An 18,204-nucleotide genomic window follows, 5' to 3' on the forward strand; every position below is an offset into this window, starting at 1 on the left:
CATGCAAGGCTCTAAGGACTACTGCATAGGATAATTTTCTTCTGGAAAGGAGGTTGAAGTTGCCAGCAGCTCAGGCAGGAGATCTTATGTGTCTGTCTTCAAGCCACCCAACATTTGTTAATTTGGAGATGTTATTTTTACCCCAGCTCCCTCAAATTATACTTTTATAAGTAATCTATTTTAGAAAATCCTACCTCTTTCATTGCTTGTTCATTTGCAAAGAGATGTCTGTTCAAAGCCTTTGCATAGAAGGAGCCCACTGCTGCTTCTCAAAGGTCTTGAAAGACTGGGAAAGTACAAGACTGGCAGTCCTGAAGCAAATAGTATCTCCAGAGTGAAGATACTGTCTGAAATGTTTAGGATTATGAATATACCAGTAGTGCATATTTTTCTCTATGGTCTTTTACCTCTGTGTATTGATTAAGCTAACATCCATGGGCACACAGTAAATATATTAGCATTCAGATGATCCTTTTTTAGCTTGATGTTAATAGTATGTTAAGGTGAACAAAGAAGAAAATAGAACCCATATTTACCTATAACCCTGGTCTATTTTGAGATCCCAAGGCTTTTATGTTAATAATAAAAACACCAATAAATCCTCATCTCTTTGCTTTTTAAGCCTGACAGACAGTCTTTGAAGCACTATTGCATTTATTTCTTCCAACCAGATGTGCAATTTATGTTTTATTTGAAAGCAAACCTTAGCATTATAGAAGACACTTGTGCTAAACTAATAACACAAATATATTTTCCACCACTGGGTAAAACCTTGTCAGGAAAGTCACCAGTCCCCATGACATATTTTAGAGCCTTGCTGATATTCTTGGAACAGCTTGTTTGATACTGGTCAGTCACATCAGTCATTTCACAGAGATCTCAATGGACTCTGTCTGAAAACAGAATTACTATAGTAGTTTTAAGCAGGAAGACATCTAAGCCCCCAGCCTGAATTTGCAAGGAACACACTGTAAGGAGAATGTTTAAATGCTAGTTTTGAAATAAATGCAATTTATTTCCTTAAAAAAAAATACCCAGAGAATCACATATGTGACTTTTTCTAATTGTGCAAGAAACTTTATGCCTTTGTGTACATTGGAAATGTGCAAATGGGGTATTTGTTTTTTGTTCTCTTACGTCTTTATTAATGTAGTTTGGACCCCTCACACAGTAAACACTTCAGGGATTTTGAACAGTTCAGCTGTGGTTCCTATAACAGAAAAAGTGCAGAACAACACTGGTGGATAATTCGCTGGACTTTTCCGGTCCCTTATGGCTGGTGAAGGTGACTCAGCAAGGGCTCCTGATGCTGATATCTCTTGGTCCTGCCTAGGATCAGCTACCCACACAGTTCTAGCTCACAGAAGTAAATGTCCCTTAAGCATCACCGTGAATCACTACAACAGCAGATTTTCCCTCCACTCTCTGAATGGTATAGCAGATGCCTTGAGGCTCTCAGACATTGGAAGATGTGTGCCTTACCAGGTTAGAGATACCGACAGCTGTACTTCTGGCATATGGTACTGCCACCCATCTACCATGAGCCCTCAGGAGTTTACTGGCTGGGAAAAGTGATTAGTGTTGCCTGACGAAAAAATTCTAATTAGAAGTGGGAAGAAATTATGGACCTTTACCCCTGCACCTAGAAGGAGACATGCAGCATTACTCACCTCAGAGGGACACAGCAGCCCAAGAGGTAAAACAGGAGGCTGAGCTGTGGCTGTCTTCTCTAAGGACATGTCCACGTGGACTTCTGGGCTTCCTGAAGGAACATGGTGGTAACAGTAAGGTAAAAGCCCTTCCAAAAGCAGTCCCCCTCATTACTCACCCTTTTCTCCCTGTGTTTTCCAACCTGGAGCAGGGCTGGTCTGTGCCATTTTCAGTACCTTAAATTTACATCTGTGCTTTCCCTGGGGATGAACTGTGGAACTCAAGTGATAAGTCACCCTCCCACTCCTGACTCCCCATAAAATTATTATTGATAATCGTTTCTACTGCAGGTGAAGCATCAGGTAGGATCATGCCCAGTTGTGCTCAAAGTTGTACAAAATATAGAGGAAGATACAGAAACATTTCACAAAACATTACAGTCCTACATAAGGTGTGTATGTGATGTGGTAATGAGAGCTACTCTCCTCTTGGTGGCAGAATTAAGTCTATAAAAATAGCATACTGAGAAACCAAAGGATCACGGTAATTTGTGTCAATTTTACCTTCTGATCTATTTGAAAAGTCTTTATTAAAAAGATAAATGGCAGTAGCAAAAATGCTGTCCTGGGAGCAGTTCAGATGTATACTAATTGCAAACAGCTCTGCACATTCATTATGTATCGTATGGCTCCTCCTAGTGAAACCCTGCAGAAACAGTTGTGGACTGATTTTCCTCCCTTCCAGTGGTTCCACCACATCCTGAACTGCAGTTCAGGACAGAGAAGCAGGGGCGTGCATTGTGGGAGAGGGTGCAGGAGTATTATTGTATTATTTGCAGTTTTACTTCCTAGACAAAATTCTGCCTTCAGACGCCTGTGTTTGGCTGCTGCTGGCTTCTGTGGCTTCTTTACATGTACATGTTTCCCAGTTACCAACTGGGCCTTCCTAAATCAAATAACTGTCTCAAGGAACTTCAGAGTGAAAGCATAAGCTGTGAGAGTTTGAGCTTACAAGACAATTGTCATCTGTTATACAGCATAAATCCTCTTTCACACTTTTTGGTAGCTCCCACTCTCTCTGGAAAGCACAGCAGGTGAATCGTGAGGCAAAACTTGGCCCTACGGCTTCTAAAATATTGAACTTTGCATTCATACAGAGAAAATAAATCTTTTATCTGAGTTACTTATTTGTCATTATAGTTGGGTATTTCATTTGGGTACTAAATATCATTTTTGCAGTTTAACCACTTTTGCTGTAATGATAACTTCATGTTTTAGTCATAAATAAATGCCAACAGCAAAAATAGAAAATAAGGTCATAGGGAGACAAGAATCTTCATTGTTAAGTTAAAAATGTAAGGAAACAAGCAAAGGATTTGGCAGAAATATTAAGAATTCACACCTTAAAATGTCTTCAACTTTTTATCTGGAAAACTCTGAAATCTTGAGTTAATTACAGGAGATGAAAAAAGTTTCACCTCTGAAAGGAGGTGATTAATATGAGCTTTAAAGCGTTCCCCCAAAGTCTGTAGGAGGTGTTTTTCTACAATGTATTTGTAGCAAAAAAATCCTCCTCCAAGCAAAACAAAAGTACAACAGATCTATTTGTCTGTCCACTAAAGGACCTGTCCCGTCTGTGTGAGTGAGTTAAAGCAATGTACGCCACCGTCAGTTCTTGGTAGAGGCACATCCTTCACAAGCTTCCTCATGGTTTATTCAATCCTCTTTTATGGGCTATGCTTGGTTCCATGAGGTACTGGGGGGCATGGAAAAGGGGATATATGGGATGGAAAGGCATTGCAGTTTGGAAAAAAATTGACAGAATTCCTTAGACACAGGATGCTGTTTATAGCAAAATTTACTCCTGTCCTGAAGCTGTGATAAGCCTCTGTGACTAGCTCTCTCCTGTATCCAAAATCTGACAGCATATCTTTCCACAGCTAATGAGCTGAAAGTTGCAAAAAACCAAAAGGACTGCAGGCAAAATGTTCACACAGTAAGAACCTAAAGCTATTGTCGGTCCCACTGGGAGGGAATACTTTGCACAGGCACAGAAATCAGGACTACACCAATTAATATTAATGTTTCAGGAACAGATCCTGAAATAATTGATAAATTAAAACCTGAGCTAGAGTTGACCTCAAGGACTTCCCTGCATCGTTGTCTGACTTTGAGTCATCACTGCTGTTTGATCGTATTACCTGTGATGGATGCAAAGCTCCAGTTGATGAGCAGCTGTTCTTCCCTTACAACTAGGTATAAATCAGTTATGGAAATCCTACTGGTTATTTCTCGACTTTCTTGAAATTACTCTCTAAACACAGCTGCCTCACAGTCATGGTAAACATTCTTCACAAAGGCCAGTTTGCTCTACAGGCCCCAAGGAATGTGACAACTTGATACCTGGATAAGCCTGGGCTCAGTTTCTGTTTCTACAGAAAAGCTGGAGTCTCCAGTGATGTTGGTAAACAAACCCTGGAGCCATTACTTGATAGGGATCATAAGGTGTTACTCAGCACCTTGGAACATGGAGTTGGATGTGACCTAAATGAAAGAGAATAAAAAGTCAGAAAAGTATTTCAGAAATACCTGAGATGAGTCACTGAACACAGAGCAAGCTGGTACTGAGGTGTTGTGCCCAGTTATTCAGCTGTTAACCCGAGGCCTGACTTGATCACCATGCACCAGGCTGAAGTACTCACTCAAGTATTTGTAGCTGCTGATAGGCACAACACCTCTTCCCCAATGTCCATATATGTTCAGATTTAAGTGCGGGAACAGAGGGAAGGGTAATAGGGAGGGAGAGTGGGATGTTGAATAAAGAATTGTAATACACTCCTGCTATCAAATATAGGGACTTCTTGTCTAGAAGATGAAGTAATTTTAATCTTTGGTTTCTGGAAGCAGAGGCTAGGTAGATTCATGTTAGAAACAGCATGCACAAAAGTCAGTACTGTCATCCATTAGATAAGTATATTTAAAAAGTGTTTAGTTCTCCATTGCATAGAAGGGTTTATGTCTTCCCAGGAGTTCAACACTAGAAAGGATATGTTTCAGCTCAAGGTCTTAGAGAAAACACCTCCTGGTAAAATTCAAACTGGTGAGGAGCCAGATCTCTCTGAACTGGCTGCTGCTTTCTGGTAGCTTCTGTTTGTTTTTGTGGCGGGGAGGCCACGTAGGCAGTGTTGGAAAGGACACAGGTAAAAAGCTATTATTGTTGGTGTAGGACCAATTTCATCTCCGTGACTAAGACTGAGTGAAATTCACTGATGAATAAGATATTACTTGCTCTGGTACATGATGGTAGAATTAAGCCCAGAAAGAACATACCTGGAAACCTGGGCTTGACTGTGCAAGTGTTAGGCACCATGCATGAAATGCCAGGCGTGCCAATGCCAGGCAGCTTCGACACTCTCGTGGCAGCGCAGGCAAGGCTGTGTTCTGCCCACAACTGGGCACAGCAGATCACCTTGGTGGCTTTAACACACTAGTTTGTCTGAGAAGACTTGTTCTTTCCATGCACTCTGATCCACTTGAAGGGACTGTTGTCCCATGCGTCAGCAGAAATGTTTTCAGGTTTGCATCCTTGCAGGCAGACAAATATAATGACCTGGAGGAAGAACAGAAAAAAACACAGAAGATTTCTTAAGTGCTTCAAGACGTGACTCAGTGTATCTCAGGAAGGACTACAGGACTTCCATAGTATTGAAGCAGTGGTGAAGTAAAAATGGGCTTCAAGGACAGAGAATATTAGCAGAGAGGCCCTTGTTTTGTTGTTGAAGCGATCTCATTCAAGTGCAATATTGATACCAGAGAAAGAGGGATATCACAAAGTTAAAACTATAATCCTGGGACTGGCAGAGGGAAGGATGGAAAAAGAGAACCCTGCTGTCAGCAAGAGCTAACCTGTTCCTTGAAAGTGCATTGAGCTTGCTTCCTCTGGTCTTGTGTTACAGCAAATAAGGGAATCATCATCACCGCTATCAACACAGTATTTACCTTCTTTCAAGCAGATGGCACTATACGCTGGATGAATAAGGCTTGAGTCTGTCTTTAATAACTTACTAGTTATTCTCAAATATTATGTGATTTGACTCCAGCATCCAAGGGAGCTGGATACAAAAAATGCACTTAGCACAGTATTACCTTCATGGTCAGAGGGGAGATAGGACAGGGCTGAGTGAGAGAGAACCCTCTGGTATATGAATACTCTCCGAATTACAATGCCTGCAAGCCTTGCCATGACCCACCAGAGAGTCACATTCTCACTCTCTGTCACTGCAATGTCCTATCCCAAATGATGCAGATGAATTTAATCACACACAGGCCTGAAACATTTTCCAAGGGAAAAAAACTCAGTTTCTGTCACTAAAATGAAAGTGGAAAATTCCCAGCACAGTTAAGCTCAGAGTCTTTCCTTGACCCTAACTATTCACCAGGCAAAGGTTATTCTAACCACAGCTCGCAGCAATCTGAGAGTGGCTGCCGAGATGCTTCTCAATTTCAGATGCGAAGCCACACTTTAAGAGGATGCCTGGCAGACAGAAGGGGAAATGCGACAGCTGTGGCTGCAGGAGCAGTAGGGATCTGACCTTGCTGCAGCCACCACTAGACAATGGGCTCACCCTTTGTCCCAGCTCTGGGCAGGACCCAGGGACTGCCTGGTGGGCCAAGGGCTTGCAGCATCATGGTTTGGATGGGGCAGGCACACTGACTGTAATCCAATGCCTGCAGAAGGAGCTTCCATTACCTGTTTCCTTCTCCCCTAAGGGTGCTTTCCCAAGGGCTGAACCACATGGCAGCTGGGGGTCACACCTCCATTCTGGGACGGCCGGGGACATTGAGGTCCGACCCTGAGCTCCTTCTGGGCTCCCCAATGTCAGACGCACACATGGGACTTTTTGGAGGCTGCTCCCAGAGCGATCTCTGATAAACAGGAAGAGACGAGTATTGTTACAAATAGCTAATCACTCTTAATATCAACCTGACAAGAGAATAAAACTAGGTTTCCCTAAGGAACAAAGTTGTAGCTCTCCTGCCTCCCCTTCCGGCAGGTTCAGACAGCCCCAAAGACCGCGGGTGCGGGCAGAGCTATTTCTCTCGCAGACCACTTTTTCCTACCGTGCAGTGTGTAGAAATATTCTAGAAGAAGCACAATCGCCTCTCCATGCAAGCAACACCTTGGCAAACCGGCGGAGCGTAGTTGCCCCTCCAGCCGGCGGGGGCTGCGCCTGCACGGGAGCGGAGCTGGAAGGGCTCCCCGCCGCCGGGCCCGGCCGCCCCCGCCCACTCCTGCCCGGACTTCAGGCTCTTGCCGGCAGAAGTGTCACTCCCCAGACTCAAGAAAATATGTTTTTCTCGCCCGCTCTGGCCACACTGTCGTGGTGTCTACCCCCGCCCCTTTCCCATCCGCCTCAAAGATTCAAGGAGAGATGGGAAAACCAGGCAGAAGTGCCTGCGTTTGCTACGTTTACTTCTGACGCCAGAAGGGATTTAGGAATATTACCGGCAGCTTATTTAGAGAGTCCAAAAACACACCGAGAGCAAAATAAACGAGCAAGAAAAAACACGTTGGGTTTAAGCACGCAGTCGGGGAGCACCAGTTCAGGAGCCGGGGCAAAGGCTGCATTGGTTAATCCGGCAAATCTCCCGGGAAAGGAACTACGTCCCGCTCTCAGAAAACATCCCGGTTAGTGTAAAACACAACTAATGTTGAAAACACACACAAACACATACACGTGTATTTATACACACAACTCTCTCTCTCTCTATTATATATATGCAACTATTCACGGATAGTGCAATGGGAAAGGGCTGCCGCATACCGATCTCCTTACCGCCGGGATAGAAAGCGGAGGCATTTCTCGGCCCGGAGGCTCTCTCTGCTCCCCGGCAGCCGGGGCCAGGGCTCTCTTCTCTCGTGGAGCCGAGCAGGACACTACAAGCAGCATCCTCACCATGGTGCGTGGTGTCAAGGTAGAACGGGCCCGATGCCTCACCCCCTCTGTGCCTCTCTTTCCGAGGGGTGTTCCAGCTGGAGGTGAGGGATGGAGTGGGCAACATGAGACTGTACAGTGTACAGACGGTGTACAGCTTCTCTTTCAAAAAGCTGGCTTCTCCTACGTGATAAAACCCCGAGCGATCGCGAATTTTACCCTGTTCATAGCCGATATTGCTTCACTGCGACCCCTTCCTCCGGGGGTGGCTCACAAAAAGCAGGGGGCCGGGTATCGCCCCGGGAACTGGGAGAAAGGAAAGAGCCGCTGTGAAAGCGGGGCGGAAGGGACAGGCTCACGCAGTTTTCATGTGGTTGCCTTGAGCTGGTGTTGGGCGGGTGTCACCTGGGGATGTTGGAAAACGATGCTCTTGCGGGGAAGAGCCCGTGCGGCCCTTCAGCCTCACGGCGGGGATCCGACTCCACCCCGCAGTCGGGCTCTTGGAGCAAGCGTCATTCACCCCCTGCGCTCGGCTTTCCCACGCCGATGCACTAATACAGAGCCCAGGGCCTGTAAATTCCTTTCCCCACAGACAATGAATTTGCACGTCCAAACAGCCTAACACCTGTCCCTTAGCCCAAAGAGTGGGCACTTGCATGCATATAGCCAGATACATCTACCTAAAGAAGACGAAATTCAGTGTGCACCTGTACATTCAAAGAAAATACTAACTGGGCAGTACCAACACAAAAACTATATCTGACTTTTAATAAAAGCATTCCTGAAAGACAAACTAAAACCAATTTTTTGTCATTTAAATTACATATTCCCGGTGTAATTCTACCTCTTTCGCATTTTTTTCTCTGAAGAAAATGCTCAGATTTGTTTGTAAATGAGAAACGGTATTTTATGCATATAGGCATAGAAATACTGAAGGTAATAGGCACAAAAATTTTAACTTGAAGAAAACATCCACAACTTTTAAAAAGAAAGTTGTATGGTTACTAATCTAGGGAACTGGTCTTGATAGCGTATTTTGTATCTTCTATGTTGCTGTAACTGTGCAAATAAAAAATGATTGTTAATTTGCAATACAAATATATTAATAATTCAAGAACAATTATTTAATTGTTTAATTTTTTTTTTCCATTCAGAACATTGCAATGATTTGGTTTTGCAACTATATTTAGCAGGAGTGGGATTTATAATACATAAATTATTGTTTTCTTTTGATAGCCATGACTTACTAGTGGAAGGAATAGGTGAAAAAGTACAAAGTAGAAAGGGCACCTTATTCAAGTTGTATGGAAGCCCCCAAGTTCATCCTAAATTGTGTGCATACAAAGAACAAACAAAGGCTTCAAATGTGCAGAACAACCGGATGATGTTTGGTTTTTTTTCCCTAAGTGACATTTCATCTTATTACAAGTGGAGGATATTCATATGTATGTGAAGAGAGAGATAGAAACTATGAGGCTCATACCGTGATATTCAGAGACTAAGAGGCTGTTCATGAACTCTGGATGATATAAGAGAGGTGTCAGACAAAGATCTGCATGTTTTGACAATGAAGCTGAGATGAATTTCTCAAACTGCTGAGCAGTGGCTGAGTTCATAGATATGGTAACTAATTGATGAATCTGCACCCAAGCTCAGCCTCGACCACTGCATGCTGCCTCTGCAAAGTGACCAGCAGCAGGTCTTTGCAGCTAAAGGATCGCTCGCCTGGGTTAGGCCTTGGTTCCAGGTCCTGATCCGGAAAGCCAAGAGATATTCAGTAGATGTCGCACGGATATGGTGGGGGGGAGCTTCCGGCCCAGCCTCCTGCCGAGGGCACCTGTGAGTTCCCTGATTTAGGATAAGCATCCACCTTTACCGTGGAGAGAAGCCCTGGTCCAGGGCAGCATTCCCAGCAGGGTTACATGGTGTCCTTCGCAGCAGTTGTTCTTGGACCTCTTGCCAGCAAATTTTCTCTGGAGGGGTTGGGATCAGCCTTTTCTCCATCACATACATCTCCTGTAAGCAGCCAGAAAAGTCCACACTTCCCACAGCCCTTATGTTCCCCTGCCCCATTGCTGAATACTTTATGCCTTAGTGGGCACTCTGAGATGACCTAAAACGCCCTGAGAACAAATGTCCCACACGGGGATATTTCAAATCTTATCCCTGGTGAGAAGGAGAATTGTCAAGAGAAACGCTAGTAAGACCAGGGCAGTGGCAGGGGCAGGTGGTCCGCAGCAGGGCCTGTGGCATGGTCCCTGTGCCAGGGCCAAGTAGGCAGCACTGGGATCTCCCTATGGAGCCTGAGCTGCGGCCAAGAGCGAGCAGGTCCTGTGGAGCGTGGGGCCGCCCATAGCTGCTGAGACTCTGCTTCGGCACTCAGCACAGTGCTGTACGCAGCAAAATTCCCTCACCCTCCTTCCTTCGGCTTCACCGCTGGAAGCAATCCCAGAGCAGTGGGTGGTTTCCCAGAGTGTGGATCGGTTTCTTGCACACCGGGTGAAAGAACCCGGTGGACTGTAAGGGCCGTATCCGGCTCTCCAGCCTGGGAGTTCTCCCCACCGGGACTCAGCTGCCGAGAGCGGGGCCCTTCTGCAGCCCAGGCTAAGGAGAAGTCCTGCCGCGCCTTCTCCCTGGGCGGTAGCCGGGTTATGGGTTTGGAACAGTTGCGGGAGGGGACGAGGGATCGACCCGACGTCCCGGGTTGCTGGCTGCGGGCCGCCCGTCTTCCGCACGCCCTGGGCTGCGCGAGTCCCTCGGGGCTGGATGGGGGTCCCGGCAGGGAGATACCCTTGTCGGACACCTACAGGCTCTGGGACAAGGACATCAGCGCTTGCAGGAAAAGGAGTATGTGGGCAGAGTCAGAGCACGACGGGGAAGCCAAAATGCCCCTCAGCACCGCGACTGGGGCCGCATCGTCCCTGCGTCACTCGTTATGGCTGCATTTGGCAGAAAACCCATGGAGAAGTCACTCTGAAATGTCGTTTTCTGTGTCTGCCAGAATCCCGAGGGGAAAAAACCCTCCGCGCCCAGCAGCATCTGCCCCTCCCGGGAGGGGAGTTCCGTTTAGGCGGGCAGTGGCGAGGAGCAGCAATCTCGCAACTGCGTTCTTCTCCAAAGGAAATAAAAATTGTGTATTTACAGCACTATTCTGCATTAAATATTGCGGCGACTCAACTTTGCAAATGAGCTGGGTGGGCTTTACACTCTTCGTATTACACCGCAGCTGCAGGAGAGAACCGTTTTGCAAACGAAACCCAGGCAGAGAAAACGGGCCCCCTCGCCCTGCCAGCCCGGGCGCAGCGGCTGTTCGGCGCCGCGGGCTGTTCTGGCCCGTCCCGCCGGGCTGCCGGACCCTCCCGCCCCCGGGCTGTGCCGCCGAGGGGCTTCTGGCGGAGGAGCGGCGGCGCGGGCTGCGGGGGGTAGCTGCGATATGGCACTTGAGTGGTTCGCAGCAGCGGCGGTGGGATAACGCTTTCATTTTCACGCGTGGTGTAAGCGGGAACAGTTCGGCCCGGGATCCAGCGTGTAAAAAAACCCGACGAGTTTCACCGCAGAAGCTTTGAGCTGGACAGGAAGAAACTTTCGTTTACTTTATGAAACTCTGTAACTGATAGTGCACTCCGCACCCGGTTACGTCTTTGCTATTCCATGTCGCAAATAATTTGTTTTCACGAGCATCAGTAATGTCACAGTCTCTCTGGGGTCGACGCTGAGGCCCCCCTGAGGACCCACGCAAGGCAGGAGGGGATGGGACAGGGAGAAAGGGCAACTCGGCTCTCTTTCCTCGTATCCTTTTGTTGTTGTTGTTGGAGGGTTTGTTCTCGTTTTAATCCCTCAACGAAAGAAAACCGTCAGGGCGGTAAGGACCGAGTTTTCTACGGGCAGTAAAACATTAAAATGGCCACAAACCTTTCAGCGTAGACCAAACTGCTAGCTCGGTTTCTCTCTTCTCTTCTCCTCTCTTCTCTCTCTTCTCTCTTCTCTCTTCTCTCTCTTCTCTCTTCTCTCTTCTCTCTTCTCTCTTCTCTCTTCTCTCTTCTCTCTTCTCTCTTCTCTCTTCTCTCTTCTCTCTTCTCTCTTCTCTCTTCTCTTCTCTTCTCTTCTCTTCTCTTCTCTTCTCTTCTCAATTTCCTATTCTATCAGGGAAAAAAACCTCAAACACGTCGGTGTTTTGAGACTATGTAATGCAGGGGGAGATTTTGAAGGTTTTGAATGAAAATGCTAGCAGCCTTTTTTCACCCAGACCAGCAGCCGTGTTCTGTGCACTGCATGACACAGACGTCCCCACCTGCAGAACTCAGGCCACTTCGAAGGTCCAGAGCAACGGGGCATCAACGAGCCTAATGCCTAGGATGAAGGTATCCGTGTACACATTTTTGGATAAAGTGTTTTTGCACAAGTAAAGCTAGAGGAACTGGAAACTCTTAGAGATAAAGAATCGAGAGAAAGAAAATATGCACTTCTAAGCCTGGTCAAGAAGGATCGTCACCGGCCTTGCTTCCCGAAGACAAATATTTAGGGGGTCGGGTTAACCGTGAGAAAGGATTAGTGGACACAGATTCAAACCAGGAAACTTCCACCCCGGCGGAGCCACTTGTGGGAGGGCAGCCCGTGCCGCTGCTCACCGTCCCTCTCCCCAGCCCCCCGGAACCCCTTCGGCCTCACTCCGTGGGACTGCACGGCTGCAGCGAAGGACAACCTCGCTGGCAGCAAAGGCCTCCTCCACCAAAGAGACGAGGGAGGGGATAATTATTCTTCCACTGTAAGACAGCCCTCATTATAAATCATCAAGCGAAGTATTTCCGCGAGTTGTGCAGGGGAGCACCCCAGGTTTACAGCTGCCTTTCGTAACAACGCAGCCAGGAGATAAACCAGCATTAAGTCGCCGTGCAGGAAGAGTTCCTAAGCTCCCCGTATCCTTAGGTGTGCTGGGCTCCCTCGGCGCAAGCGGGAGCTGGCGGCCGGCCGCCCACGCTCTGCTCGGCCCCCTCCCCGGCACTGAGCGGGGCATCGCCAGCGACACCCGAAACGCTTCTTGGTGTAAGCAGACGGTGCTGCCCCTCACCTTCTCTGGCTGCGTCTCCCTGGTCCCCGCGGGAAGGGTTCCATCCCTTCCCCGGCCGTGGCACAGAGGAGCGAACCTGCATCAGTATGTGATCTCAAACGAAACCCACGAAGAAAAACAACGCATTTCGAAGTCAGACTTTCTGCTGTGCGTCCAGGAAGACGACAGAGCTACCAGGACTCTCAAACACTTCTGGTTACTTGAAAGCAGCTCGAAAATGCAATTATTCCTGTAGGTGGCACTGGTACTAGGTGTTGCAGAAGCGAAGGCAGAGATGGAGAAAATTGCCTAGGAATTCCCAATTGGTTCCTGTAATTTAAGGCAGAACAATAGAGTTATTTTTTTCATTTACTCTAAATTCATGTAACATGCGAGAAATGAAAACCCGATTTCTTTATTAGAACAAAATATGCTTTTAAAATCTGGCTCTCTGTAGCTTAACGGTCTGGTCCACAAGAATTGTCTATTCCCCTATATGTCATTAAACAGATCCTAGTGCAAATAGAAATTAACTCAACACGACTCATTCAAGTCAAACGCTTGCACCAGGAAAGCCCTAATGAGACACTGTCTGGTTTCCAGAGGGGTTGCTAAGTACGATTGGCGGCAAAGTTATTAAATCTGTCCAAGCAGCTAACACATCATTAAGACACCCCACCTAACCCTCCCAACCTCGATCTGAATATTCAAGCGAGGGTGAAAGGGATATGACAGTGGCACCGATGCCAATGGCCAGGTGGAACTCCCCCCGCCGGGGAGAGGGACTGGGACAGCCCCGTGTCTTGGCAGCGGCGGAAGGCGCGGAGGGATTTGACGGGGAAACTCAGTCCGCGGGGACGTCCTTAACCCCCGGCCTTTCTCCCGGTTTAGCACTACCGTGCATTTATTTCACCTGTTCATCCGTCTTCAGCTTCTCCCAGTGAAGCGCAGGCATATGCTCTTGCTTTCACTGCAGAGGGTCTGTACGGACCTGAGACGGCGGGGTCAACCCCGACAGGGTAACCGGGTCTGTCGGTCTCCTCCTTTCTCCTGAGAATGAGTCAAATGCCCGTACTCACTCTCCACGGATCGTCTGAGTTTCTACAGACCCTGTCCTTCTCCCATCTAGCCGGGGGACGGGTCCCCGACGTGTCATAGGGACTGAGAGCCTGGCCGGGCCGGGGAACCAGCCAGCCGGGGAACCAGCCGGCTCCGAGAGGCAGGAGAAGCTGCTCGGAGAGAGCGGGGGGGCTTGCGTTCCAGCCCAACCACCGACACAGCCCGACACCGCGTGTGCATTTCCTAACCGCTGAAGATGAGTTTCCCTAAAAACCAGCAGCCAGGGAGGTGAGCTTTGCAAGAGGCTGCTTCCTTATCCCAAAAGCGGGACACCTAAAAGCCTTGTGTCTCGATTTCTTGCTATGTTCGTTTTCTTCTGATTTTGGGTCTGTGACAGCCGAAGTGACTCTAGGACCCGATTGTATTTTGCCCACCATTGCTTCATAAATATGCAGGAAATGTCCAGACATGTCTCGTTTATATCTGATGCAACTTTGCTAAACAAAATTTCATCCTATTATATTTCCATTCTCCATCTTGTCCCTGACGTTAAAATAATTTCTTAAAATTGAAATCACACTCTCTCACATGGCACAACTCCCTCTTTACCTCCCACCTTCTGAGATTTTCGCAGTTGTTGCATGTATTTCCGTGCAGGTCTAAATATTACGTTAATTAAATTAAGGTAAAAATATCCCGCCCTGGAATCACAAGTAAATCAATGCGGGCAGTTTACGTAAACACAAATGTATAAGCTGGTGGGGTTTAGTGAGCTAAAATAAGGTAGCAGGGTCTAACAAGAAACGCGACATCTACCAATGACGGATCGACAACTTGTGCAAGGATCATTCTGAAAAAGCCCTTTTCCCCTCTAAGAAGGGAGGACAAGTGAAACACAAGGCCAGCCCCTGCAGAAGGGCGGGGATCGGGGGTCGCCAAGGGGTTAGGGAGCTGTGGGGGAGAGCAGCGGTCCCTATTGCAGCGGTCCTTATCTGCAGAGGTCCCTATCTGTAGCTGAGCGCCGGCTTGAAAGGACGTTTCCCTCCGAAAATCTCCCTTCTCTTTCGCACAAGCGTTTGCCGGCGCATATGCTCTTGTCCCAAGTTACGAGGTGGGGTCAGCACACCTGAGAGCTGGGGGTCAGGCCGGGTATTTTCAGGCTCTCAGGCTCGGAGGGGGAGCAGCCAGGATGGCGAGCGGCCCCGCACCCTCTCCCTCTGCCTGCCAAGGCACGCTGCCCTCGCTAACCTACTGCGCTCAGCTATTTTGTGGCATAAGGAAATGCACATGGCAGCCAGTGATGCATGGAGGCCCCTTCATCCTGCGTTTGGTTCCTCGCAGAAAATGGGAATGATCCCTGGAGATTCCGTGGGATTTTATACGCCCAAGTGTAGTAATAGCTCTGTGCAAAATGAAAGCCCCGTTTCAAAGTTCCGTGCTGTCTCATCTCCCTCCATTTCAAACGGCGCCTTCCCTCCGGGGTGGGTCACCTCTGGACATAACTCAAGGTTTTCGCTGGATTGCCGCTAACCTTCCACTTGCCTCTACTCGCTTTTCCCTGCCTGTCTTTCAGAGGCGCCCAAAATCTCCTCCGACACCCCCACCGCGTTATCCCCTCACGGGTGCTCCGGCTCCAAGATGCTCTTTGCCCACCAAACTGTCTGCGTCGTTTCCGGGGGTGAATTTCGCGGCTTTGAGCCGCATGGCAGGAGCCGGGGGCGGGGAAGACAGGGCAGCTGCAACAGTCCGTCCGGTCGCCGCACCACGTCCGCCCCCCAGACCTTACCCACGCCACCTCGGAAAATACGGCCACCCGACTACAGACAAGGCCGGGAGGGCTCTGTCCTTTGGGAAGAATCACGGGGGACTTCTACTTACAAAACACGTTACTATGTGAGCATCCTTCTGCCTTAACAGCCCCTCAGTAGCCCACTCCCCTCGAGGAAGGAGAGGGAGTTATCTTCCTCCCTTAAAAAAAAAAAATCAATAAAAATCTGCCGCTTCAAAGAGGGGCTGGGGGTGTGCCGCGTTGGATTTGCCTGGTCTCTTCCTACAAGGGGAGAGCGGAGGCATCTGGGGAGCAGAGCGAGGCATAGAAAGGCCTCATGAAGTCGGCTCCGAGAGGCCGGAGCAGGACACGCCGAGGTGAGCACGGCGGCGCAACGGAGTCCTGCCGGAGCGGTGGGATACCGCAGCGTCGGGACTCTGCTCTGAGCTACGGGAGGTTGGGCACTGTTTGGGGGCCTGCCCGGTCCCAGAAAGGGCCGGAGAAGGCCTTCATGGGCGGGGGTAGCCAGGGGCTGCCAGCCGCCTCGCCGGTACCGGCCACGCACCGAGGCTGATGCCGCCGTACACGAGATTTGCAGCGGGCAGCTCACGCCGAGTCTGTGGAGGAGAGAGAGCGAGAGAGCAGGGATTGAGGGAAGGAGAGGAAGGGGAGCGCCTCTGGCTCCCCTCTGCAACGCAGCGGTGTCGGGAGAAGGCAGGCAGAGGCAACGTTCCCCGGAAAGACACCGGCTGCCGGTACCCGGGGCTCCGGCCGCGCCGTGCACCACTCAGTCACTCTCTCGGCACGGAGGGAAAGGAATGGGAAGGGAAGCCCGGCTCCTGTCTGGCCCTGGCTCGAATCTCTTACAACTTCCCCCCAGCCCCCGCCGCCTCCCGCTTTGCTTTGCCCGGCCCCAGGACCCCGCGGTGAGGGCGCGGGTGCGTGCCGGGGCAGCCGCCGGCTTCTCGGGGCGAGCCCCCTGCCCAGGCACGCGTGCCCTTCCCCGGCTGGAGAAGCCCTGACCCTGAGCCCCCCGCCCTCCTCTCGCTGCTGCCTTTCCCGTCCGATTCTTCAATGATTTCCTACCTGAAAAATTAATCTTTTAGCCAGGCAGGTCAGAAGCGATCAACAGGCTGTTGTATATTATGTTTTCATATTCCTCTCTTCTCCCCCTGCCCTCTACCGACTCACTGTAGATGTGACCTTTGGTATTTCAGCCCACACTCAGCAGTTGAATGGAAACAAGTTGAGCACGTTCACTTCTGATAAACATTATCCTTAAACCACTAGAGACCCGAGCAGAGTAAACGAGCTTTTCCGACAGGACCACATCAGGAACACACATTGAAAAAGGGAAAGAAACCAAATATCCAGGAGATCAGAGGCGGGCTCGGGGGTGAAAGGGTGGCAGAGGGAAGGAGGGGGAACAGACAGGTTGGAGGACAAGGCGAAGGGGGGAGAGAAGGACACAACTGTGAACACAATAGGCACAGATGGGAAGAGAAGCTTCCCGCGCAGCGTGGGAGAGCAGCTCAGGGTCACGCTCGAGCATCCCAGCAACCCTGAGGGAGATTTAGGGGCGCCGAGCTGGTCCAGGAGCGGAGGGGTCGGGCTTATACCACTTGTGCGCCCGGAGTGGTCCCCGGCCACACGCCACTGGACCAGGCTAAAGCAATGGGAGTCCCGCGTGTTCAGGGCGGCCAGGGCAGTGGGCAGCCCAGGCCCCGTCGGGCTGGGGAGACACCCTGTAGGGTGGGCAGCCTTGTCGGGGATCCCGACAAGAAACTCCGCTTCGACAAGAAATACCCTCTTAAAGCGGATCGGAAGTTTTACGGACTCGCACCCCCTTTCATTTCTTAATTATATAAATAATTTAATTAAAGGCAGGATCCGGGTCCCACTAGTTCAGCGCCTTCTGCCTTAAAAATAGCCAAAGGAGGTCAGCTCAGAACACAGAAAGGGGTTCTGGCTTCAGCAAACGCCTGCTAGTACTGTCTGCGCAGAATGCCAGCGCTTTCGGACAGTGGCATTTGCGCGGGTGAGTGTTCCCTTTATCAGAGGTAATTTTACCTAGGTTGAGGAAGCACCACAATTTACAGGTGTGGTACTCTGAAAGGGCAACTCGCATTTTTGAAGTAACCACAAAACTGCCATAGAAAATTTGGTGTTGTGGTGTTTCGGCTTTGTTAGGGTTTTTCTGGTTTGGTTGGTTTTGGTTTGTTGTTGTTGTTTTTCTTTTTTGTTGTTGTTGTTTGGGGTTTTTTTGTTTTTTTGTTTGTTTTTTTTTAATCCATGTGGAGAAAACAGAAGTATCCACCGGTATTCCCGATCAAATAGAGGTACCTGCAAAAGAGCCATGATCACCACAAAACGTTTACAACATGCCACTAATTTCTGGGAGATCTCCTGCAACATCTTATTTCTTCACAGTTAGGAATGTTCATTTCGATATGTTCTCTGAAATCTCTCCCTCAATTAATTTTGTTTTCCTAAAAATATCCTAAATTTCAATTAAAATAATATCCATACTCTGTTTACACACACCAGAGACATAAATTTCGTGGTTCATTTGGCGATATTTCGTGCACTAGGATCACAGTCCTATTTCTTTTCACGTTTTATTTAATTTACAGAGTCTGTACCTTTGAGACTCTATTTAAAAAAAAAGCAATAAACGACAAAGACGAACCTCAGGAGAAGAATACAGAAAAAAACAAAGACACATCCTTAGCTGGAGCTGAGAGC

Source organism: Aphelocoma coerulescens, chromosome 5, assembly GCF_041296385.1.
Source record: "Aphelocoma coerulescens isolate FSJ_1873_10779 chromosome 5, UR_Acoe_1.0, whole genome shotgun sequence".
Classification (NCBI taxonomy): domain Eukaryota; kingdom Metazoa; phylum Chordata; class Aves; order Passeriformes; family Corvidae; genus Aphelocoma; species Aphelocoma coerulescens.